Below are 27,054 nucleotides of genomic sequence, written 5' to 3'. Positions count from 1 at the left end.
GATTGGCAGACAGAAATGAAATGAAAAAAAATTAGTTTATCATAAAAATGCTTTGATCAGAACTAGCAGAAAAGTAAACTCAACTTGAAGAGAGAGTTATTGAAAGCAAATGAAAAAGATATTTAGACCACTGGACACAATCTCTGTGGTCTTTAGAAATATCCTTGGAATGCTGCATCTCTTTAAATAAACACATTCTTCAATTAATCAAAACCCAGGGCTGCTCCCATGCAGGAGGAGTTTTGCATCTCCTCTCTGTTAGGAGCAGGACTTTTCAGAAGTGTCAAATCAAATGTCTTTACACAACACATCCAGACAAAAACTTTTCTTATACCATTCATGAATAAAAGTTCTTCCTGATCTCAATATTCAGAAAAGTACTTTCTATTGTACTAAAAAGATTTAAGATTTAGATCCAATGCCTCCAGTGTCCACAGGCTCTCCTGTGCCCTATTTTGCCAGGCTCAGCCCTTCACTCCAGTAAAAAAGTGTCCTGGTTTTGGCTGGGATAGAGTTCATTTTCTCCTTAGTAAGTGATACAGTGCTCTGGTTTGGATTCAGCATGAGAATAACATTGATAACACACTGATGTTTTGGTTGTTGCTAAGTAAATCAAGGACTTTCCAGTGTCTCATGCTCTGTGAATGAGGAGCTGCAAAAGAAGCTGTGAGGGAGCACAGCCAGAATAACTGACCTACACTGACCAAAGGGATATTCCATACCAAGTTGAGTACACAAACTGGGGGAGTTGACTGGAAGGACATGATCACTTCTCAGGGAAAGGGCATTGGTCAGCAGGTGGCAATTAACTGGATTGTCCATCAATTGATTTTCTTGGGCTTTTAATTTTTTTTTATTATTATCATCATTATTGTTATAACACTTTACTTCTTTTCATCTACTTAACTGTTCTTTCCTGAACCCACAAGATTTTGTACCTTTATTGGTTTGGCAGGGCCTGGTTTTTGGCAGCAGGGGGGCCACAAAGATGTCTCTGGTGGGAAGCTGCTGGAAGCTTCCCACCATGTCTGGCAGGGCCAGTGGTTGATGGCTCTGAAGATGGACATGCTGCTGGCCAACACTGGGCCAATGAGGTTGGTAACACCTCTGTGATGGCATACTTCAGAAGAAAATCCAAACAAAGTCACAGGTTTTTTGCTCCTAATCAGAGAAGGAGGTGAGAACATGTGAGGGAAACAACATGGCAACACTAAGGTGAGTGGAGAACGAGGGGAGGAGGTGCTCCAGGCACCAGAGCCAAGACTCCTCTGCAGGCTGTGGTGAGAACCAAGGTGAAACAGCTGTGGCCCTGTAACCCATGGGGATCCACAGGGGATGCAGAGATCCACCCACAGCCTGTGGGGATCCACGGGGAATGCAGAGATCCACCCACAGCCCATGGGGAGGTGCCCAGGCTGGAGCAGGTGGACACCTAGAGGAGCCTGTGATCCAGTGGGAGATCTGATGGAGAGAGCAGGCCAGTGCTCCAGGCTGGAGCAGCCTGTCCATGGAGGACTACACCTCATGGAAAGAGACCCACGCCACAGCAGTTTTAGGAGGACTGTGTGCCTGTGGGAGGGACTCACGGTGCAGCAGGTGCGGTTTGGCTGCTGCTTATGGGAGTGCACCCACATCAGAGAAGTTCATGGAGAACTGCCTCCCGTGGGAGGGAGTCCCCGCCTCATAGGAGAAGGACTCCTCTTCCCGAGCAGCAGGAGAAAATCTCAGTGATGAACTGACCAAAACCCTCACACCCTGTTTCCCTGTGCTGTCTGTGGGAAGAGGAAACCCACAACATTTATGAGAGCTTCCAATCAGCTCCCAAAAAGGGGGGATAATCCACCAGTCATGCACCCATAAGACGCCATCTGAAACAGCCACCAGGCATGCACCCATGAGATGCCATGTGAAACACTGGCTGTGCAATCCAGAAGTAAAACACAGAAAGAGTCAAAGTACAAACCACATTTCTAGGATCCATAAACCACCAGAATTCTGAAACAAATAAACTAAAACACCCCAATACCCACTAAAAACCACTCATGCAATCATTTTGGAGTCACCAAGCCTAGTTCACATGATTACCAACACAAACTGCTGGCCTTCCATAGACCTTTATGGATCTTTTCACAAACAGCAATTTAAACAATAGCTTTAGCAATAGAGGAATATTAAGGTATTCTCCTTAACTATTCAAATGTCTCCTAAGCTTGAGATCAAGGAAGTAATAAGTTCTTCACAGTGAAGCATCGTTTTTGCAAAATGACAAAAAAATCATCATTGATTTTATCTGTGAACGATAAATCTATGACAGAGATTTCCCTGACACAGACAGGGCAAAGGTCTTACACAACCAGGAGAGGAAGACTTGGGTTATCTCAGGACACTGCCTGAGAACTGCAAAATGCCTTTTATAGTCTGAGTTACTGTTTATTTGTGGTTATACTACACAGAGAGTATTGGTGTATTTTTATTGCTATGCTCTGCACTTTCTTCATGTACTTTCCCTTAACCACTTAATTACATGCTCTTAGACATCCTCTTCTAGAGACATCAGTCATTTTTTCAGGACAACCATGCTCATTCCCTGATTTTTGCGAAGTTCATCACTCACAAAGAAGCCAGCAAAAAAATGGATAAGTGCTGAATGGAGTAAAACAATTCTGTAGACTTAGTTTCAAAAACTTAATATTTGGGGGTCTGTTTGTTTAAGGGTTTGCAAAATCTACTAGAAAAAGCAGATACACTTAGCTGTTATGTCGAAGACACAGAGGGATTATCTAAATAGCACTGGCCACCTCAAAGAGCTACCAACTTCATACATTTTTTTCAATGGACAGTACAACTGCAGTTATCACATTTCCCTTAAGTAAGAAATGGTTTCTTTGTTCTTCCTAGCCTCATTCAAAACCAGCAGCATCCTCACTCCAAAGGCTTCCCCAGAGGACCTGCATTTAAGAGATATACTTCTTCCAGGAATTTCCCACTCAACACTGAGAACAGACATGTTTCCACAACTTTTGTGTCGCACAGCATCTCACCGCCTCCAATGCATTGTAAGAGGAATATAACTCAATTCAAACCCTGGTCAAGAACAAAAAAAAAAAAAAAAAAAAAAAAGAATGTAATTTATTGTGCTTTCCTTGAATACTCCAACATAATCTGTTCAAAAGCAACTATCTGAAATATTTCCCTGCTGGGTAAAATAACATCATACTCAGACTGCAATACAGAATCACTCCGCTGCTAGTCCAGGGAAAGAATCAAACATCTGTTTTCCCAGTCTCTGCAACTTTATCACCCCAGTGAATCATCTAGCAAAGGAGATTACTTATTTTTCCACATCTAACTAGTTAAGACTCGGCAAATGAACCTCACAGTGCCAGCCAAATTAATAAAGAATAACAGGGCAATCAAAATTGTTTAATGTGTTTTATTGTCAGAAAGAGGGCATCCAGCCATAGTAGTACCTGGATCCATACAGAAAGAATAGAATGCTCTGAATATAGTTCACAGAAGGAGAGATTTTTCCCTGCAAAATCCTAGCAGAACATTTAAAAGGGAAAGTCTGGAGTGAGGAAGACTAAGTTGGGTAGCACTTAAACAAACTGCACATATATAAATCCATGGGGCCTCATGGGTTGCACTCACAAATATTAAGAGCTGATGTCATTGTGAGGCCATTCTTGTCATGTCACTCCTATCTTTGAGAAGGGCAAGAAGTAAAATGAACTACAATAAGAACTACAGACCAGTCAGCCTCACACCAAGCTCTGGCAAGTGTACAGGAGAAAAATCCTGAAAATGACTTCCACAAATAAGGACAAGAAGGTAACTCAGAATAGTTAGCATGGATTTAGGCTCAGTAGATGAGGACAGAGCAGTGGATTTGGACAGAGCAGTGGATTTGTTTTCCTTTTACATTAGTAAGGCAGTTGACAGTCTACATAAAAGTCTCAGGGAAGTTGATGAAGTATAGGCTGGATGAGCAGACAGTGAGGTGGATTGAAAATCTACTGAATAACCAAGCTGAGAGGATTCTGAGTGACATCTAGCTGGCAGATGGTAGCTAGTGGTGATCCCTAAAAGTCCATACCTGGTCCAGAACTCTTATAAATCTCCATTAATAATCTGGATGCTTGGACAGAGTGTGGCCTCCAATGATGGGAAGGTTGGGAGGAGTGGCTGTGTACTTGATGGTCATGTGAGGAGGCACGCAGGCAGGAACCTTATAAGTTCAACATGTCCTGCATCGGGGGAAGACTAACCCCCATGCACTAAGACAGGCTGGGGACACCCAGCTGGAAAGGAGGTGGCAGAGAATGAGTCAGCAAAACCTCATGTTGGCAAAGACCAACAGGCTGCACATCAGGAGTGTTGAGAGCAGGCAGAGGGATGTGATCTTTCCCTCTAGGCAGCATTAGAGAAGCCAGACCTGGATTATTTCTTCATTCCTGGGCTTGCCAGTATGTGAAATGATGAGAGAGATGTGGACATGCTGGACAGTGCAACAAAGAGCCACAAAGATGATTAAGGGACTGGAGTATCCAGTATCCCTATTAGGAGAGGCTGAGAGAGCTTTAACTGCTCAGTCTAGAGAAGAAAATATTATTTTCTTCTCCAGAAGGAGAGGGAGGGATTAATCAGTAGATAGAAATACCTGATGGGAGGGAACAAAGAAGACAGAGCCAGGCTCTTTCCAGTGGTGCTCACCAACATCACCAACAGAACAAGAGTCAATGGAAACAAACTGAAATATATGAAATTCCACATGAACACAAGAACACACTTTCCTTTTTTTTTTTTTTTTTTTTTTTTTAATGAGGGTAGTCAAACACTGGAAGAGGTTGTCCAGAGAGGTTGTGAAGTGTCCATACAGCGACATATTCCAAACCTGTCTAGGCATGGAATGTCATGGTTGTCCAGGACCTGGACAACCTGCTGCAGCTGACCCTGCTTAAAAAGGCACTTTCCTTAAAAAGGACTAGAGCTCAAAAGATGTCTTTCAAACTAGATGTGTAATTTGGAATATGAAAGGAGACCAGAGACACAAGCTGAAAGGCTTTTAAAAAATCAAGGGAGAAAGGTTCTAGATATGTAGAAGAAAAAGATAAACTGAAGGCAGAAAATAGGTCTTTTCCAACTCAAATTAGTATGAAAAAATGAAATGTACAAAACAATACAATGCAAGTAGTGCAGAGGATATCAGAGGATACATTTATTAACAGTTACTTTAAGGATACTTCTACTTATTTTGTGGCCAACTGGTCTGTACCTAACTGCCGTCTTTGAAGCTAAAGTGCAAGCTCATTGGGATTTTCATCTTTTAATGGTGCCCTTATATAGAGGAAGAGCACATCCAAACTTTAATCAGGCTAACTGGCATTTCCACCATTAAAAATATTACAATAGAAAATACTTAAATGTTACAGATGGAAAAGAATAAGAGGAAGAGGACAAAAGAATCTCACAGATGAGAGACTGATTACTGTCTGATTGATTACTGTCTACAGCAATCAGATAACAGAAAGAGAAGCAGAAGACATAAAAACAGGCTAAACAAAGCTAGAGCAGAGCACTGCTTCTTCTCCAGTGTGGCAAGGTTTTCCCAAAATCCCAGTTGAAAATACAGACAAAAGAATAGAGAGAGTTCACAGAAGTCACGCTTAGGGGAAATGAGGAATGAAAACAATAAACTGAGGCTATTAACCCCTAAATTGCTAGAGATCTGCTATATCTGCAGAGTATCTATCAGTTTCCTAATCACCATTTGATTTTCCTTCAGGGACTGGAGGAAATCTTGAAATCACACAGCGGTTTTGATGACATGAGAATAGACTGAAAAGCCTCAGGGTAACAAACTAACATGCTGCAGAGTGATGTCTGATACGTTTAATAGCACCGGAAAAAAGTTTGTTGTGACAGCTGTGGAGTAGGATGGCTGGGAGGCTAGGTGAACTCGCAAAATGAGGCGGAGATTTCTACCTAAAAATAAAGTCATAGAGTTCTTCCATCACTTATACAGATAAGGAGGAGGGATGAATGGGGGGGTGAAGGAAATACAAGCTTTATGATCTTGAAGAGTGAAGCAGAAAAGCAGACATTCCTCAAAGACTGCTTTTCCAGAATTGTCATAATTCCTCATCTGGGACAACATTTAATCAGTTGGAAAATCTTGGGTTTGGGAACACACACAGGAAACTATCATTTACATCACAAAGCCGTTAAAATTAGCCTTTTGAATTGTAAAACTAAGGTAAAGAAGAGTACAACACAACAAGGATATAAGGTTTTGGATAATGTTATTACTTGGACCAAAAAGTCTAAAATACCAAAGGAAACACCTGAGCTGTTTTACTTTTACCAACTTCAGAACTATTTTGATTTTCTACAATTGAAGATACATACTGAAATCCGTGACCTATGACCATATAGGCTCTAGTAGTGATACTGACTTATGCAGACATAATAGGAAGTGAAAAGTTTTAGAAACTCTATAAAGATTAAGACTGAGAAAGTCCAAACATTCCAAGAGACACTGCAGCCACAGTTCCCCATTTGGCAGAAGTTCATACCCTATTTATAGTCAGTATGGGGGAAGTACTACAGCTTAACACAGAAAGGAAGCAGCAAAGAAGCCACTCTTCCCTCTTTCTTCACCTCCAAGCCTCAGAATAGTAACAGGCTACCTTGATATATTCTTACTCCGTAGCTGCTGCTGGATGGCAATAATCTTGAAGAATCACACCATAATCCATGTGCTGGATACTGTATCCAGCATACTGTATCCAAATTCTGTATCAGCAAAGCCAAAGAAATGATCAGCCAGCTACTTTTCTAAGAAGTGGTGTGGTCCAGACAAAAATGAAGAATAACAAAAAAACCCCACAAGCACTGAACAATGCCTCAGCCACAAACCAGCTGATATTATTCTTCTTAATAAGCATGGAAAATACAGTTCTCAAAAGGGAATACATTATCTTTTCAGAGGAAAAAGACAGGAATTCAGTGGGATTTTTAGATGAGAACTGAAGACCTAATGAATGGAAGGCAGTTAGGAAACAATGACACCAAAATACAATGTTGTTCATATTACATTAAATGCCAAAATGTAAAGCTAAAGACAACTGATAATGTTGAAAGACAACTGAGGGGAGGGGGAGGGAATGATTTTGGACAAATAAATCAACTCATACAAGAACAGGGCTACAATTATACTACCTGGTATTTATACATTCAACTTCCCTCAAATCCACTACTGCCCTACTGTAGAAAGCGAGACAGCTATCTTGTACCATTTCACAAAATTCCTAAACTACCGAGACACAAACTCTTCAGAATTGCATATTTTTGTGTCAGCCTTTCCTACAGGTGAAAAAGGCTCCCTTTTTAAAGAAGCAACATAACCACAGAAATCTTCTCTCACAACCCTTTCAGTACTTATGCTTAAACTTCTTGCACCCAAAATTCTAAGTTTCCCAAAAACTTGCACCCAAAAACTAAGTTTCTGTTTGAAAACATGCTCAACAAGACATCTTACATCCTGTATTAAGTTAAATCATTCCCACAAATCAGATGTTAAATATTTTCCTTTTGAGTTTTTACTGAAAGACTAGCAGACTGCATCCAGCCAAATGATGAAACCTATCTCCCTACCAGGAGGAAGCCTATGACAGGAGGTATGAGCCATGAGCAAATGAGCAATCCACACCTCTGGATAGCAAGAGCTAAAACTGATGGACAGACATTGTAACAGGAGCAAACCAAGTTCTGCTAGCAACAGTCAGTACATTACTGACAAAGGTTGGTCTGCCACTTCTGTGAAAGCCAAAAGGGATCCCCCTGCCATGCATCTGGCACTTGCAGGTACTTCTTGATGTGCCTCCAAGCAGCGCTCCAGCAGAAGGCTGTCCAGTCCTACAGAACACGTGTGTGCTCTAGATTTTGGCCAGAAAATCTAAATACTTTGAGTTTCTCCTTCCAACAACTAAATCTCAGTTTTAAAGACAACTACACATTACACTGCTAAGGGTCAGGACATTTACCAAAATGAACCACCAAATAAGCAACCTTAGTTACTAATTATGTAATGTGTAACAGGAGTTCAACAGACGAACTCTTCTACTGAATTTTAACAAAAATTGCACCAGATATTTGCAGCTACATATATATTATATACCACCTCAGAACTAGAAACTTTTAAGTTAAATTCTTAGCATTTTCATATATGACAAGAATAATATGCCTCTACAACCACACATCTATAAAGCACTTTTTGCTTTGCACATGGAACAAAATTTTTCGTTTTAAGTCAGCAGGTTCAGAGAAAAGTTATGCACATTAAACACTTTAAAGAAAAAGACCAAAAAAGGGCAATACCAATATTTTCAAAAGTATCCAACCATTTTAGCTACTTTACTTCCTACATCTACAATCCCAGTGTACAAACTTAAGTAGCACCATAATTCCAAATTAAGTCAATAATCATTCAGTAATGCTGAATATAAGATATTTAAGAATATTAATAAATAAAATTTCCAGATGAAAATAACTGTAAATTTTTTGAGTATTTAATTGGTCATGTTTTTTCATACAGTCTTTCTCTACAGTCAGAAGACAAGGTCAGTTCCTTGTACTGCTACAATAAAAAGCAATCAAGGGGTTTTGGGAAGCTGAGAAGTCTGGTCAACATATTGCTAGATTTGTTAAGAACTTTTGTTTTAGTCTTTCCCCTCCTTATTGTAGGATACACCCAATGAATCTTCCCTTTCCAAAGCAACAAAAATTCATGAATGAAACTACACAAGAAAGTGAAGGATCAAGAATTTCTCATTATAATTGACAGAAAAATTATCTTCATGATGCACACATTTCTTTACTTATATTAAGGGCGGGAAAAGATATTAATTTCGATGAGATATATTATGAAGTATGTCATTTATGACTTCATCATGTTCACTAGAGCATAATACTGGTACTCAAATATCACACTGTATTCCAGCATATCAGCATCAGAAACAAGTGGCTACAGTTCAGTGGCAATGTACAATTGGGCCACCATCCAACTGCAGAATGCAATGAAATGTGAAAAAAAAAAAAAAAGAATAAAAGAAAGAAAGAAAAAAAAAAAACTTTAAAAGCTTGAGTGTAACAGACTGCTAGCAAGATAAATACACTTTACTTAAAGAGCTTGAGAGAAATCTGGGTTTTGGCCAATTTTGGGAAATAAATTAGCAAAACCAGACCTCTTTCTGATGTGGAAGAAAGCTCCAGCACCACTTTTTCATCAAAGCTACTCCCCAGTGCAGCACACATTTGATCATGAAGCACCACACTTACCCTGCATAAGGCAGATCTGATCCTGTATTTAACTTCTAATTACTTTTCACTATCATTTAAAATACAAAAATTATCACACCATTTTGCTATTGTAGGATAAAAATGCCAGCTAGGACAATAGACATGTATCACTATTAATTTATTTTTAATTTTTATTTTGAGCAAGGTTCAACAAATCCCTGTTATCACCAGGGTCCCCCGTGCTACTCACTGCACAGACATGCTGACAGAAACACGCCTTACAACTACAGACAAAGTGAACCAAAAATTGGAAGAGGAGGGACCCAGAAGTGACACCTCCAAGTGCTTCAGCTGCCACATGAAAGACATTAGCATAACCCCTCAGCCCCTTTCTTCTGACACTACCAAGAGCAGATGACCAAAAGCTTGCTGCACTGAAGCAAATGGTCACATTACAAAATGTCAACTGGCAAAGTGAAAAGAGAAAAAACAAACCACCAAACAAAAAGCAAACCACCAACAAAAATCCCAAACAACCACCCCCCCAAAATATACCATAGAGTAAACACACTAATTATATAAAGAGGTCAGTGACAGAATGTGATCAACCCTTTCTACAAATGTTAAGATATCTCCCTGACTTTACACATGATTCTGATACTGCACCTGAACAATAATACTCAGAGATTAGATTATGCCAAGAAAGTATGGGAGAAAACAAAATAGACAGGAGTTTCCTCCTAGATCTTAAATACTTCTGCACAGTTCAGATTGCATAAGGCAAAGCGAACACACAGGTACCAGCTCCCAAACTCCAAAGTTTGAGAAAACCAACCCATCAGCACTGACAAGAACACACCAGGCTCAGGTCAGTGACTGTGCTGAGCTCAGGAAGCACACAGGGACTTCAGCCAGACAGAGTCCAGAGAGCCCACAGCTTCACTTCACTTCCATAGCCCCATTGCTCCTCCTATCCTTCTGCTATTGCAGGTGACAGCCACAAATTCCTCCTGGCTTTGCTGGACAAGTTATGCCTGGTACACAACAAAAAGTGAATCTACTTACAACACTCTTTAAATTGATATTTATATACAGTTCTACCTAAATTAGCAGAGCTCAGGGAATTAAGACATCTCTGGCTTTGGTTCTTCCTCCAAAACAGCCTTCTGCAAGCACAAGCTTTGGGAATGTGGCCTTAAACTGTTTCTAGTCACAAGACCTACCACTGAAGAGACAAAAGCTTGAAGAAACAAAGCATTTGGACCAGTCTATTTTGATTTACTATAAATGTTGTTTTTCAAACCCACACAATTGCTCAGTCATAACTACATCAAATTCAGAGGGCTTTATCCCCAGCATGAAAAAAGCAACTATCAAACATTTGGGACTCCGACTGTTACTACTGTGAGTTAAAAATGAAGCCTCTGCATGCTTCAGTAAATCCAGATGTTGCAAATGTCAGTCTCTTGATTAATTAAAAGCAATTCCAAGTTAAAATGGAACCAGTATTGGAGGATCATTTACACTTGGTTTCGATTTTATCACATACATCAGCTTGCAAGCAGAGGCAATTGATGAAAATTGAGTTCACATGAAGTTATTAATGCTCCTTCATTCAAAAGCATCTTTGACTTCTTCATAAAGTGCTGATCCTTTCAGGATGATGATTTCACCATGTGTGACTACACTTACGTTTTGGTTCTGCTCCCCTATGACAACTTCCCAGTTATTCCCTGAAACAGATCTGATGGCAACAATAACCCTACAGCCCTTAATCCATGTTTACCAACAAGTCATACTTATTGAGCACAAAGTACTTGGATATAAACACCTGGAGAGCAAGCAAGGCCAGCAAGAAGCCTACATTTCTCAAGTTTACCATCCTATTTAATTCCTAGATTAAGGCCTTTTTTACAGCAGTTACCGTTTGCTTTCAGAAGAGCAGCTGAATTTACACAGACAGTTCCCCACAGCTGCAGTGATGCTGGCAGCAAACAGCCCAGTTGTTACTGCATCACATCTAAAAATGTTTTCCAGGGAAAATAGTTGACTTTCATCCTTCCTATGCCACTTGTCTGTAGAAACAGGCGATGTAAGACAGCATGTTTCATTTTGATCATTTCGGGAAGTAACATTAGACAGGTGCTTACTCTAATTTTTATTTACCCAGTATGCACCTGTTTTTCTTATTTAGAATTCACATACTGATAAGCTCCCAGCAGTTATTTTTATGTAAGATTCCTATGCTCCCATTTCTGTCTTTAGCTGCTCAACTGCTCTTGTTCTGGATTTTCAGGAAAGTCACTACAGAGTGGTAAAATGGTTTGGGTTGGAAGACATGTTCGTGGTCAGTCCGACGCCCCTGCAACAAGCAGGGTCAGCTTCAACTAGATCAGGTTGCTCAGAGCCCAACCTAACCTGACCTTGACTGTCGCCACAAAAGGGGCATCTACCACCTCTCTGGACAACCTGTTCTAGAGTCTCATCACCTTCAGTATAAAAATGTCTCCTTTATTTCTAGTCAAACTCTACTCTTTCAGTTTAAAACCATTACTCCTTGTCCTATCACAAGATGCCCTGTTAAAACGTCTCTCTCAATATTTCTTATAAGCCTCTTTCCTTGCCAGATTTGCATGAACAGTCCAAACCTGTACAACTACCAAAGAGCCCAGTACAATCCATCTGTATTGGATACATTGCATTTGGCTACACCAGGTCTTCTAACAACTGTAGAGTACACCACAGAGCACTGCAAAGAAAAATATATCTGCTGACTTGGGTGGCATTGGTTGCTGGAGACCAGCACCATCTGCCCTCATTCAGTTACTCTCTGAAGGGCAGCCACAGAGACATTCCTGCTCACTACCACTCTTTCTGCAAGATTTCTCTTCAGCTAGAAGACCTAAGTCCAAAATGAAGCACAAATCACAGACTCTAGCTGCTGGAGCAACCTATATTAAAATCAGTGTAGGTGTATTTTACCAGCCCGGACTGAGTGGGACACAGATTTGGATCAGTTGTGGCTTAAGGACATCTAGATCTCAGCTACAGTCATTCTGCCCTTCAAATTGACATTCACTTAGACCAGAACCTGGTCCATCTGATCAGCAGCTGAGAACCAATCCATAAAAAGCAATTTTGCTTTGTTTGTAGAAATTAATAATGAGCATTAGTACTGGGAGGTTACTTCCAAAGAGAAAACAGAGATGTACTACTCTGTGGGATTTTTGCAGGCAACCCTGGCAAGGGAAGAGACGAGAATCTTGACTCCATGTTTCAGAAGGCTGATTTATTATTTTATGATATAAATTATATTTAAAATGCTATACTAAAACTATACTAAAAGAATAGAGAATTTATCAGAAGGCTAGAAAGGAATAGAATGAATCATAACAAAAGCTCGTGACTGACCAGAGAGTCCGACACAGCTGGACTGACACTGCTCATTAAGTAGAAACAACTCACATGGACCAATCCAAGATGCACCTGTTGCATTCCACAACAGCAGATAATTATTGTTTTTCTTTTCCTCCGAGGCTTCTCAGCTTCTCAGGAGAAAAAATCCTGGCAAAGGGATTTTCATAAAATATCATGGTGACACTACTCAAAGGAAGACTGAACTGCAGAAGTCCCTGCGCTCTGAGGAACAGACAGCTCTGCTCTTTCACGGCCACATGGGTGAGAATGGCTGACCAAAGGCCACTTGGGTTGCTGGAGTGGAAAACTCTGCAGCAGCTGCAGGTAAAATGCACAAGGGCGGTAACCCAGAGCCTGCATAGAATTTTCCAATCCTACTTCTGAAGCTGTTTTCAACTGAAAACCCTCTAGAGATTCCTAACTCAATGGCTATTTCAAGACAATCAAACTGAACAAGTAATTACAACCAAGCTGACTTTGTTTTCCTTCCTGGGTATCTCACAGTGCATTGCTTAGGCAGAAATTGTCTGCTCTGTGTATTTTTCAACAGCACTGAACAGATTACCTAAGATTAGCATTACATTTGTCTGCTTTACCTAGTTGTCATAGGAGAAAATATTAACAGCCCACTGCAGTAATATACAGAATCATTCTTAAAGACTAATCATATGATCAATCTCAAAGAAATTAGTTAGCTTACAATTCTTTCTGCTTCCAAAGCAATAAAGATTTTCATTAAACTAAAACTCCAAGAAGTGTTTCATTGTCTGTCACAAAAAAGGACTTGTGTTTTGTACAGGAGAACATGACCAGAGAGAGAACGAGAAGATCAGCCTTGTGATTCAGAACAGAATAAGCCAACGGAATCAGAAACACTAATCTCAAAATGTGTGCAGAGTAGAAGGGGAAACCATTTAAGACAAATCAAATTTAAGTTCTGGTCTGCAAATGTTACAGATAAAATAGTGGATGCTTTCCCACTGGAGCCTATTGGCTCAGATCATATTTTAAGACCTCAAAAAAGAACTTTTCTTTCTCAAATTATAATTGGCACATGCATAATAGTATATAAGCCCCTTTTTGTGGGGCTATTCGGGGCGGACAGAAGAGTGGCCTCATTCACTTTCATACAGAGTATTCAAGCAGGAAATGCAGTTTCACTACATTTAAGTAAAAGATCAGTCACCTTAACCATCAACTTGAGAAAAAGAAAGAAAGAAGAAAGCCCAAACACATAGACAACAACAGATTTAAACCCAGAACTGTTTTCTTATATCAGTACTAAAACAAGCTTTAAAAGGGTGACAACAATTCTCAGTTGGACAAGATGATGAGTCTGTGGGGTCAGAAATCAGGTTTGGGCAAATCCTGAGCCTGCAGAAACAGCCAGCACTCTTGTACTGAATGCAAGATGGTCACTCAGGAAAGTTTAAAATAATCTTAGTTGTTTGTAACTCCTATGATGCAAGCAATGTCTATGATAGGTGACCTGAGATTAACCTCCTCTTACTATAACATAATGATCACCAATTTAAAATTTATCTTAGAGAATTGAGAGAAATTTGACTGATATATTTTCCTTTTTAAAACAGCATTAGTATTCTCTTAGTCAGGCTGTAAGCTCACAAGTCTTTTGCCATACCTCTGACTGCAGTGTGTAGTACAATAAAACACTTTGCCAAAATACATAAATTCTTCGAGCTGTATTTTAATCTACATGTCTATTCATTAGACACTTCTATCAAGCCTCTCTTGGCAGCAACAGCACCAAAGGGATTTCTACATTTTTCTCTCACCCACTGTGGAGAAAATTCATAGAAGAGGCCCATGTTAGTTCGACCTGGAGTCTGATAAAATATTACTATTATTAATACCAGTACAGGAAAAAAAGGAAAAAATCCAAATGAGCCAGGTATCTGAATATTCTTCATTAAATAAAAAAAATAGGTAGGTAGGTAGGTAGGTAGGTAGATAGATAGATAGATAGATAGATAGATAGATAGATAGATAGATAGATAGACAGACAGATAGATTAAAAGCAAATCTCCCACAACTGGTCCATTCTCTCCATCTCAACATCAGAAATCAAGTCTCTTGTAAGAGCAAGGTACCCAAATTACCATTTTTTTAAAAAAGGCTAACATTCTTTACAGGCTAACAAGGTTAACATTTTTCTCAAGCTCACATACAATTTTCTCTTGTGCTGTAAATCTGAAACAAAAAAGAGCAAAGCATTCTTCAAAGATTCTGGCAAAAATACTGACTTAATCGCGTAATTGGCATTTAAGAGATTACAAATCTGAGCTAAAACTTCACTACTGCCATCACAGTGAAAATGTAAGTGACTTGGGGTCAGCTGAAGAAAGAATTTACATTTATTTCACTACTTTGAGATTACTGCAGACATTTGGTTACAAAAAAGTGAAAGATTACTGCAATGCAGTTTTTGACAGATAATGTTTCCTGTCGAGACAGAACAGAAAGAACTGTAGAGCTTCAAGATTGTAATCGTTTTGTACATTCCTACCCACAAAGTACTTCTTTAGGCAAAATATTTCACCCCTGCAGCTGCTACCTCTTAGATGTACTGCCACCCTTCATCTTCATCCTCCCACAATTGGGAAGAAAGGAAGAAATGACAAGGCAAAGTTTTCAACCTTAAAACAAGAAAGTTTTATACAATATAGGAGGAATAGATAAAAGAATCCCATGTGCATTATGAGCTTCTGCAATTATATCATGAGTAAGATATTATAAGTTGCTTCCTTTCTCAAATCAACATTAAAGACATGCAGGCATTTGCAAAATCATGTTATAAAACAAATACAGATTTATATGAGCTTTTGCTAACAGATGTCTCCCAACAGGGGTCAATGACAGGTTGTTCTTCCCCAGCCCAAATTTGCAATCTGTTCTTATCTGATTCGGTATCTTATTGTTTTGCTGTTCAAAAGAATGATATGTATTTTAAACAACAAGAAACAAGATCAGGTAAGACAAAGGCTTTGTATGAATCTCTAAAGCTGTGGTGGCTTTGATCCAAGTTTAACTGCACAGCCTTCATCTGAAAGACAGAAGTCTGAGTAAAGTAAAACTGATTGCAAGGGACAACAGATAGACGCTATTCAACACAGGGTGGATATGTATAAGGGAGTTAGACAAAATTTACAAGGAAACAAGGGATGTAAAAACTCTCATGCACATGGCAGGGGTTTCTTTGAGGAAATAAGGGTTTGAGATTTTATTAAAAATAATAATCCAAAGAAGGAGCAGCAGACAAGACTGGAAGGTGATTTTAAGATCTGACAGGTAAGCATGAGAAAGACTTCTAATAAAAGCTTTCATCCCTGCAGAAAATTACCCAGAACAAAATCAAGGCCAGCTTTTGTCACCCTAACTTAAATCTTATGAATTTTCACAAGATAAAATAGAGAGATACCTTACAGATAGATGAAGATATAAGCAGTTATTCCATTTCCACACAGGAAGTCTGCTCTACAGCCATCCCAAGTATTGCTTTTTAAGAAGAAACACTTGCACAGTCCCCTTTAATCAACAGATTACAACACCCCTACAAAAGTTCTAGAAAACTATCTTCAGAAACAATTAGTAAAAACTAGTAAACCAGAAATTTAGTAAAAAACTAATCTAATTTTGAATAAAAGGGGAAAAAACAGACAGGCAAAACTTTGAAAATTAAGGCTCACTTAACAAAACGTTAGGATTTTAGGTGCCTTTGTGCATGGCACTATCTGAGCAGGCACTTTTGGCGCTCAAGCAGCACTTAGGAAAGTCAGGTCCTCAAAATATTGCAGTTTGGAGGAAAAAACAAGTAATTAACACACAAACTGAATTCTTGTGCTTGTATCTTGTTCTTTTGTAGTTTTGAGCACATGTACAACTCAGCAGATATAACCACTACATTCAAAAGGTTCCTTTGCATCTAATGCTTCCTTAGTCAAATCTGATTCAGCCCACAGAACTTTTATCTTTTTTATGTTACTTTATATGTTTCTTTATATTTTTATCTATTATTTTCACAATATTTATATATTTTTTTAGCTTTTGGTCAGTGACTGCTGTCAACTTTGCTCACTTCAGGATCATGGCAGAGCATCATGCTTTGCCTAACACTGACCATGCATCCCCCAAGCACTGCGTGACTGCCAACTTTGAGTCCATATTTGTTTTTAAATTAAGAGGAACAAGTGGGTGAGCAAGGATTTTGTTTCACAGAATCACAAAATCAATTAGGCTGGAAAAGATCTGGGATCTTTGAGTCCAGTCTCTGAACATCACCACATCAACTACACCCTGGCACAAAGTGCCACGTTCAGTCTTTCCTTAAACACTGACGGGGATGGTGATTCCACCACTTCCTGGGCACTCCATTCCCATGTCTAATCACTCTTTCTGAGACATTCCTCCAAATGTCCAACTTAAAACTCCCCTGACACAGCTTAGGCTATGTTCAGTAGTCCTGTCACTTGTTACATGAGAAAAAAGACTGGCCCCCATGTGGCTACAATCTCCTTTCGGGTAGTTGTAGAGAATGATAAGGTCCCCATGAGCCTTCTTTACTCCAGGCCAAACACTCCCAGCTCCCTCAGCTGCTCCTCGCAGGACTTGTGCTCCAGACCCTTTTCCAGCTCTGTTGCCCTTCTCTGGACACGCTCCAGCCCCTCAATGTCTTCGTTGTACTGAGGGGCTCGGGAGTGGATGCAGTACTTGATGTGTACCCTAACCAGTCCCGGGGGACAATCCCTGCCCTGCTCCTGCTGGCCACACTACTGCTGATACAGGCCAGGATGCCACTGGCTATCTCGGCCACCTGGGCTCACTGCTGGCTCACGTTCAGCCAGCTGTCGACAAGCACCTCCAGATCCTTTCCTGCTGTGTCACCGATGGAACGTCCACGCTCCTGAAGTACGACCAGGCTGGTGTCAGTCACCCCCCGGCAAAGGGCGGACAGCAGGTACAGCGAGGCGGTGCCGAGCCCGCTGCCAGGCCGGGGGCTCCAGCGCACCGAGCCGGGGCAGGGCCGGCAGCACCGGGGCTGCGGCCCGGCGGGCGAAGGGCCCACTGCGGGCTGGGGAGAGGCAGCACACGCTGCACGGCTCTAACGCAAGACAGGGAGCCGGGGCTGAGCCCCGCCGGGCGCCGGGAATGGCGGCGAGGTGTCCCTCCTCCGGAGCAGAAGCCTCCCGAAAAAGCGCTACAGCCCGGCGGAGCAGCGCAGGGGACGCCCTGTGCGGAGAAGGAGGGGGAAAAGGAGGAGGAGAAAAAGGAGGAGGATGAGGCGGTGGGCAGAGCAAACACGCACCTTCCCCGTGCAGATCGGGCGGCGGCGCCGGCACAGCCCTGACCCCCGGGCGGCTGCGGACGGGAAGGCGGAGCCGCCGCGGGGTGGGAGGGGGCGGCCGCCTTCACCGCCTTCACCGCCTTCACCGCCTTCACCGCCACCGCCGCCTTCACCGCCACCGCCGCCCGGGAGCCGCCGGTGCCCCCGGCGCCTCGTAGCCCGTCCCGAGGCCAGGCAGACCCGGCCCGGCCGCTGCCGCCCAGCCCCTGGGGCCTGAAAAACATCATCGATCACCACCGGGCTTTCCAGGGGACTGAGAGCTTCCGTGCGAGGGGCTGTGAGGGTGGTGAGGCGTTGGACGAATCTGCCTCCCAAAGAATTTGTGGATGCCCCATCCCTGGAAATATTCAACGCCAGCTGAGATGGGGCGCTGGGCAGCGTGATCTACTGGAAGGTGTCCTTACCCATGGAACGAGATTGGAACGAGACTGTTTTTAAAGTCTCTTCCAACCCAAACCATTCTGTGATGCTGTGATGATTCTATGATTGCGCTTTTATAGGGGATGTGTGATAGTGGTGCAAGGGCACATGGAAAATGGATGAAGCATGAGGAGCTTTTCCTGCTGGCTGCAAAGTGGCAGCATTCTTCTGAGTATTTCAGAGCATGGCAATTTTTGCTTGTGCAGTTTATTTATGTTTTCCAGCTGTCTGAGAGCCTTTCCTGCCTTCACGCTCCTGGGAACTGAGGCAGGGCCACTGCTCCTCAGATGGTGGCTGCCTGCAGAAGTAACATTGCACTCATTTAAATAAAGGTGTGTTTATAAAACACTTAGGTAAATGAGTGCAATTTCTTCTGTAGATAAGATCTTAAAATACAAACATCAGTCTTAATCTGCAAACACTTGAATTAAAGCTCTCATTTTATTCTGTTTAAGTCAATGGGACTACCCAGGTGCTCAGAGGTAAGGGTTTTTAGGATCAAAGCCCTTGGTGCATTTCCAAAAAGCTGCTGTAGGAGGAAGACATTGAAGAATTTCCCTCTAATATTCAACACCGTATTCCAATATTAATGAACTTTCTGCCTCAGTGAAAAGACTGTTATACTAATGAGCTTCATGGGTGTGTTCTTGAGGAGGGGTTTAAAACACATTATTATGAGATAATGGCTGTTCCTGCCAACCTCACTCCTCCACCTCTGTATTTGAGGTGACTCATTTGTATTTTTTCAGTTTTATTTTTCAGTACAGCATCTGAATAGTATGTTTTTGCAGCTGGAACTTTGTCCTCTGCCATACAGATCAGGGAGTGTGCTGGTGGGATGAAACAACATATTTCTCAAACTGCCACAGTCCTTAAGAGTCCTGTTCCATTAAGGGTAACAAAACAACTGCTTCAACAAAAATGTTACACAAGGAAAAGGCTGTCAGATATTTTCCTGTTTGGCTGCACATTCTGGATATTCTTTACATATAGTACCCTATAAGCTGCAAGGGTTCATCTAGTTCTGTACTTCTGGAAAGAGATTATACCATGATTAATGTGATAAATATGAAAATCATACAAGAAAATATTCCATCCCCAAAGTTCGGCTGTTACACCCACAACAACTTGAACTTAACTGCCAATGTACAGCGTTCCTTTTCACTTTCAGCAAGAGAGAACGTAGAACGTCTTCATGAACAAGCTCATGTAAAACTGTACTTGCAGTATATAAAGTATATAAATCGATTAATGAGAGTGATTTCTTTTCATTGCTCCCTTAGCAATTAAATCACTTCACCCAACTGGTTTCCCATTATTTTTTCCTTAATTCGCTTCCTTTGTTAATCCTTCTATACCAACAAGTTGAGAGTCAGGCCATCTTTTTTTTTTTTTCTCCTTCATCAAATAGTCAGAAGGATGGAGATATCTTGGTGTAGCTGTCATTAATCCCAGGTCAGAGGGTAGAGAACTCACTGCTTTAGTCTTCTGCTGTCCTTGCCAGAGGAGTGACAAAACCAAGTTGAGGCATAACAGCAAAACCTAGAGCTCCACCCCTCTTCAGCCAGCAACATGCACAAATCTGTTTACAGGTTTGAAACACATCAATACCCATTTAGCCTCGGGAAAGGTATTTCCCTTATACCCACCTCTTATGTGATTTTCTCTATTTTGCATTATTCACTAAATGCATGGATTTGTTTACAACCTCAGGACTTTCAGATTGCTTGGGTTTTCCCTCCTCAGGACTGTAATTGTAAATCTGGGAGAGTCTGCAGCTGAGGAGTCTTGTGATCAGTTTCACAAACTTTACAGGCTACTACGCTGGGCAAAATCCCAGCCCCACCATCCAGAAATCATCTTTGTCATCCATCATGAATACCCTTGAACTCATAAAGATTATCAGGTGCTTGAAGGTTGCATCTTTACGAGACTGCTATGATTATACTGGTAGAAACAGTGTCAGAGTCAAGAACTTACTATTAAAGAAAGGGATTGGATATATATGAATGTCAATAATATTCAGAATTATCAGATTGTAACTTGGTGCTTCAAGGAATAAGCTGGTACCTAGCTCCTGAAAAGGGGAATTCAGCCTAAAATGAGGATGTATGGGACATATGACACTACTTACTGTTGAATTTTTTTCACCTCCTATTGTAGAGCATATGAAGCAACTGGTGGAGTGTGCTGTTAGCCATAAAACACTCACTGCCTGAGTGGCTCCTGAATCTCTTCTGATGGAAATTGCTTTGTACAAGGTTTCTGCCTGCAAAGAAGGGGGAGTGACATGATGCTACTTTGCTGTGCTTTGGTTTTCTACTCCATTTAGACTGCATGGCTTTTGGAGCAAGAACTGCTTTTGTTGTCCTCCAAACTTTATTGAAGTCTCTAAAATGTGACTGTATTAAAATAATAAGAAGAAATCACAAGCATATTCACATTCTAATTATTATGCAAAGTAGGGAGGGGGAGGGAAGAAAGTATGAGATTCCTTTGAAAAGCTGCCAGCACAGGACCAAATACAAAAGGTGTTTGAAGTGGGAGCACAGTGTACCAGACTGAAGAATTACCAATATACCAGTTACCCTTGTTTAGGGGTATGCTCTCAATTATCATTTTATGACATTTATTTACTTTAGTATAGCATTTTTTATTTTTTGACTCAGTGTCCCAAAAGTCTCCTCTAAGTCCACAATGGATTTTAATATCACTACAAGATGTTTTCTTCATTTAAAGTTTTTCTCTGTTGCTTTGCACTGTAGGCAGGTAAAAATGGATTGCTAATTAATGCAAACTTCAGCTTTTATTTCCTCCTTTTTTTTTCAGTTCAAGAGTTGAAAATAATTACTCGTAAGTTTCAAAGAATAATTTTTGTTAAGTTCTTTGTAGAAGGAAGTATTTAAGTTTGATCCTGACTTACATAACTCCATTTATGCAGCCTAGCAGCAAATAAATATATCCTAGTAATGCACAGAAGGGGGAAAAAAAGCAGGGACATTGTGAAAGAAAAATAACAAGCACCTCAAAACATGTATTTTTCTACATGGGTCTGTTTGCTTTTCTGCTGCTGTGCCAGAGACTTGTTTATTTCAGGTATCAAGTCAGATCATCAGGTGAGAGCATCTGCCAGCAGTGGGTTGGTAGGGGGTCCTTGCTTGGGGGAAACCGTAGCTGCAGTCTGGCCAGTGCAATGCAGGTTCGCAGTCAGAAGTCAGCCTTAGTTGCCTCAAGTTTCTCTGCATTGCTGATATAAGCCAACAAAAGTTGATACAAGCCAACAAACTGAGCCTTCTCCTGCCAAAGTGAAGTCTCCTCTCTGAATAACACCAGCCAAAATAGCCAGCAGCAAAATGCCACTGTATGCGTGCTCCTGGCAACTGCAAGCCCTTCTGCTGTTACAGCCTCTTGCATCGAGGGCACACAGCATCTCCAAAAAGCCATGGTGAACACACATGGCTCCAGGGACATAAAAATGTCTGCAATTCATGACCCCACAAAAGTTCTGGCAGCAAAACTTGCTACTAAAGACGCAGTCTGGCAGGGTGATTTTTCCTGCAGACTACTACATGTTATCTTACAGGGGCAATGGGTTTGCCATACCACAGACAGGATTTTGGTAAAAATTGGTGGAACATGTTCCCACTTGAATCTTCTTATAAATTGTGTGACTTGTGCTGCCATGGAGGGAAAACAGAGCATGGGCACCTGATATAAAACCAGACGTGCAGGGAGCCCTGTTCATTCCTGTGGATTTTCAGTTTTCAGGTAGCAATGGGTCCAGCAATATACAAAGGTATTTGAATGTCTGACATAAATTATCACATATTTGCATAAAAATACATTAAATACTGCCCTTAAGAGCTTTCCTTACATTGCAGGAATAAATTGTAGTTTCTCTCAAGAACTCTCTTCCCTAGAGCTAGGTACCTTCATTCTTCTCAGTATTTTAGTGAGGATAAAACCCAGGTTCAAATTACTCAAAATCCAAATTTGACTTATTCCACCCATATTTGTCCCAGGCAAGTTTAAATCCATGGAGAGTTTTAAAAATGCAGATAAAATACATGCTTTATTTCTGGACTTGGCCTGAATTGAACTGTATTGAACAGACCCCCATGTCCATCACTGGAGGTGCTTAAGGCCAGGATGGGACTCTGAGTAACCTGGTCTAGGGGAAGGGGTCCCTGCCCAGGTCAGGGAGGTTGGAACTAGATAATCTTTAAGGTCCCTTCTAACCCAAACCATCCCATGATTCTATGAACACATTACAGTGTTCATACACAATGTGAACACGAAACCTCCATCTAACAGGCAGATGGGAGGCCGCGTAGAAGTGTGACTTCTCTCAGTAAGCTTCAGCCAGCCATTTTACTGGGAAGGGAAATGTTCTTGGAGTGGCAGATACTAGGCAGATGGACAGAAACAGCGCTAAAATAGCTTGTTATCATCTGAACAGGCCCAAAAGTGAGGGTACTTTATTTTGTGACAGGTTTTGAGCACAGACACAACTCAATGTGTGGATTCATGCCTTGAGACCTAGCTCCACCAATATCGCATTCTAGGTTTAACTACAAGACTCTGAATAGGCTGTTCAAGTCACGCATTAATCATCTAAACTTAAAAAAAATGTGACTCTGCAAGAGAGTTAATGTGTTACTTCCAAAACGAAACTAACTAAAATTTTGGAGTCCTGATCCTCTATGGTATATATTTAGAAGGTGGCGTGAGTCCTATTCAAATTTGCAAAGTCTGTCTGATCATGGTTTGAAAGTTTTGATAAGTTGATAAGATGCTGAAAAGTGCAAAGTTTATAAACTGAGAGATTGTCTAAAAGAACATATTGCTTCTTGAAGAACAGGTACAGCATTTCTTAGAAGAGCCAGAGGTGAACAAGTCTATGGAATTTCGGAACCTGCATTAAAAGTCCCATTAGGAAAGGCGGAAGGAAAATTCTGCTTGGCTTTTAGTGGCTGAAAATGTGTGATAAAAAGCACAGACTGGATGAGAAAAAGTTATGATTTCTATTGCTAGAGCTTTTACAAAAATCAGACCATGAACCGTAAGAAGTCACATGGCTGGGCACCTGTAACCGATTTTTGAGATGATAAAAGAAAACTTTAGACACTTTGACAGCTCTTCTGTGGCTATAATTTTTTTCAGTTTTTTTTTTTTTTTTTTTTTTTTATAAAACCACTTGGAAGCTGAAAACGAGGAAAGCTTGTAGTTCTCCTACTTATGATAAAAAGAAAAGATAGATTGAGAGTTGCTGGTTCTAAAGTATTAACAGACATTGTGATTGGAATGACTCAATTCAGTAACTAGCAGAAATGCTTCTGTGTAATAAATAAGTTACAATAATTGCACAATTTGTTTTATAGTCAAAATAGTTTTGCTTATCTTTGTTCTGATGGGCCTAATGTATTTTATTTTATAAGAAGTGCTAATTTCATGCATTCATAATGAATTCTCAATTTACATTGAAAAGCAAGTTGAAACAAATAAAAGCTATAAACTGAATTAGCTGGTAAATAAATATTTACCATTTTAACATAACAGAATGGAAAAACTAAAATATGAAAAATGGAAGTTAAGCTTTGTAATGGTGTAAGTATGAAAATAGTCTGTACTATTGCAGAGTAAAATTTAGTGTAAAGATTAAATAAATTGTGAGTTAACAAGCCATCTTGTTTACCAGACAATAAAAATTAATTTTCATTAGGAAAATATCTGAGCAAATGCAAAACAGAGTGAAAGCTGATGATTTCAAGACAAGTTTCTAGCTGCCGCTTTGATTGTAGTCAATCATTTAAGTTTGCAGTGATTCTCAGGGAAGGTTTTCCTGCGGGATGGAGCTCAGATCATGAAGATTCACTAGAACTGCTCCTGAAGTCTCGGCTCACCAGCATAGAAGTGGCACAGCTGCCAGCCTGGCAGGGAGGCAATACCACAAAGCAGGGTCCTTCATTCAGGCTTTTTGGTCTGAGCAGGAGTGAGCCATTCCCTCTGCCATCTGAGACTTTTCCCAAGTCAGCATTAACTCATCTGGCACTGTGGGCTGGTCCAGAAGAAAGCACATGCTCTGCCTCTGTTCCTTTCATAAGAGACTCATGTTTGCTCTGTGGTATTGAAAATTATAGGGATGAATGATGAAAACTGCACTTTGGGCTGTTTTACATTCTTTCAGTACCATTTAGTGTGATGGCTGTTGACTTCTCCCTCCTGCTATACTTAGAAAGGGGAGTAGGAAGGAGATGAGTGTTAGTATTATGGGGTATGACACAAAAACATCAAAAAGAAAGTCTGTTCTCATTTCTCTTTGGTATCCTTTGGGGATCTGCAGTGTTTAGTAAAACCTCCTATTCCACCACAGGAACTTAGGAAAATGGGTACCAAACTTTGTTTACACTCCAGGACTACATATGGCCATACAAGGTGGGTGGGTAACTAGGACACAGAGCTTTTTCCTCCACTGAGCTTAGTTTCCCACCACTAGATAAACTTCAAGTAGGTTGCCTGGTGGAATTATTGTTCCTCATACGTCAGCGCTTGGATTAAACATAGAAAAATATCAGAAGCTTCCTCTGCATTCATCAAATAAAAATCCATGGGAAAAAACCTGCATAGTGCCCCAGAAGAAATCTAAATTAATTAAAGTCACCCCCTACAGAGAACTTGGGCTCTGTTTATTTTCAACAAACTATTACAGGTTTTGCAATATTTTTCACAAACATTCCTACTTCCTCTATTTCAGGCCAGGGCTGAACTGCCAGGATGGAGGAATTCTTTGGACCTGACCTTTAGTCATGAGAGACAGAGGCACCCAGCCCCAGTACAACTACAGCATTTTACAGATCTATTACATCTACAGATTTCAAGCTGCAATGTGAATTGAAAAACTGAAGACTTGTGCAAGCTATGCCACTAAAAGATGTATCAAAAGAGTCCAATGTAGTGCAAGTATGACATCTTCCAAGCATGGGAAAGAAATGGAAAGTTGCTTCTAATAGGCACAGCATGTCATAACTGCAAAGCCCCTGTTGCTCATCTCAACCCTTTCTTCCCACCTCCCACGGACAAGACAACCCAGAGCCTTCCATGTGCAGCGCAGCACCCCAACCATGGCCCCCTGTCAGCCTCCCAGCCCCTCGTGTGGGCAGCAGGATATACCCAGGGTCAGCCCTGCAGGTGCTTCACCTGCTTTGCTGTAGCCAGAATTCCAAGGTAGAGCCACCAGCAGAAGCGGTGATAGGGAACATCTCTGCTGCGCTGGGAAGCTGTGTGCATCCAGGAGCATCTCTTGGGGTATGACACCAGCACCTGCTCACTCTCCTGCCTACAGATTCTCTCTGTGAAGGACAATTTCAGTGCAATGGTAACAACTCAAGAAAACAAAATGCTTTATAACTTTCAGTGGAAAACGGGAGCTGTCAGGACAGTTTCTCTTCCTGCCTTCTTTTCACTCATCCCCAATTAATGTCTGCAGTTCTAAAGGAGTCCTGTCCCCTCCCCCTCATTCCCACTATAAAGTAAACTCAAGGTACTGCAAGTACAGAGAGGGATTTTCAGATTTCCACCCACATAAGCAGCTACTTGGCACATCTGATGCACATGTGAAATTGGTTCACAGGGGCCAGGGCAGGCACCCACATCTCCATTTCTAGCTCTACTGAGCTTAAATTTTATCATTTATTTGCTTTCAAAGCAAAAAATACACAACTTACTTTACTTCACAGAGGAAGAAACCTCAGCAAAGCATCTTTTTTCCCCCTGGCAGGGCTGGGTTACAGCTCCCCCACTCCCACCCACGCAGCTGAACCCAGTGCCTGGTCAGCCTGAGAGCTGTGAGGAAATCAAATGCACATGTCAGTATCCTCTCTCCTGCTCCAGCCTCAAACCATCCCAGAACCAGAAGACATGCCAGGGAGTGGTGTCCTAGCTGTGTGTTTTCTCAGATGAACTGTACAGCAAAGTCATGTTCGCTCAGCCTGATGAAAGTTTTGGAAAGGCAATACTCTAAAGGTTCCCAGCACAGAGCTTTTGCACCAAGGTTCAGAGCTCTGGGATACACAGCCAAGAGCTTAAGTGTAACAAAATTAATATTAATGCTCATTAAAAGTGGACCACAAGTATTTCCTTAAAGGAAATTATGCCAATCTGGTTAAGCAAGTGTTAATTAACAAATAAAACTGATTGCAAGTCTAAAAAATTTGCTACATTATTTCCATCTATAAGAATAATAGTTTCCTCAGAGAGCTTTCTTCTTTGGATTCCTCCTCCCTTGCTTTCTTAAGCAAAATACATAAATACCCAGCATAATACATAATCTGCCTCACTCCAGTATCTTTTATTTAATATTTATCTGGGTACTCGTTTCCTTACAAGTTTCCTGTATTCCATATGTTGCTGAAGAATAGTATCTATCATTTAAGACTGCACTTCACCATCATTTCCATACAAAGCCTAAAGTAAAGAAGAAAAGGAACAACTAGTTGAAGTTACAAATATGCTACTCTCTTGTTAGGAGATGCAAAAGAAAAATTTTTATTTTAGTT

General features: G+C 40.9%; 1 protein-coding gene across 6 annotated transcripts in view; it reads right to left on the bottom strand.

Annotated features, from left to right (window-relative positions):
• CPQ (carboxypeptidase Q) overlaps positions 1 to 18,124 on the bottom strand; it is a 201,952-nt gene extending 183,828 nt beyond the window's left edge. For all 6 annotated transcript variants that reach the window (XR_005255819.1, XM_038128054.1, XM_038128053.1 and 3 more), the window contains exon 1: positions 18,041 to 18,124. The gene's annotated coding sequence lies outside the window, so the exon portion shown is untranslated. The remainder of the gene's footprint in view (positions 1 to 18,040) is intronic.
• Between the last annotated feature and the right edge of the window lie 8,930 nt (positions 18,125 to 27,054).

The sequence above is a fragment of the Motacilla alba genome, chromosome 2 (genome assembly GCF_015832195.1).
Source record: "Motacilla alba alba isolate MOTALB_02 chromosome 2, Motacilla_alba_V1.0_pri, whole genome shotgun sequence".
NCBI classification, from domain to species: Eukaryota; Metazoa; Chordata; class Aves; order Passeriformes; family Motacillidae; genus Motacilla; species Motacilla alba.
This window is presented reverse-complemented; position numbering and strand designations above follow the sequence as displayed.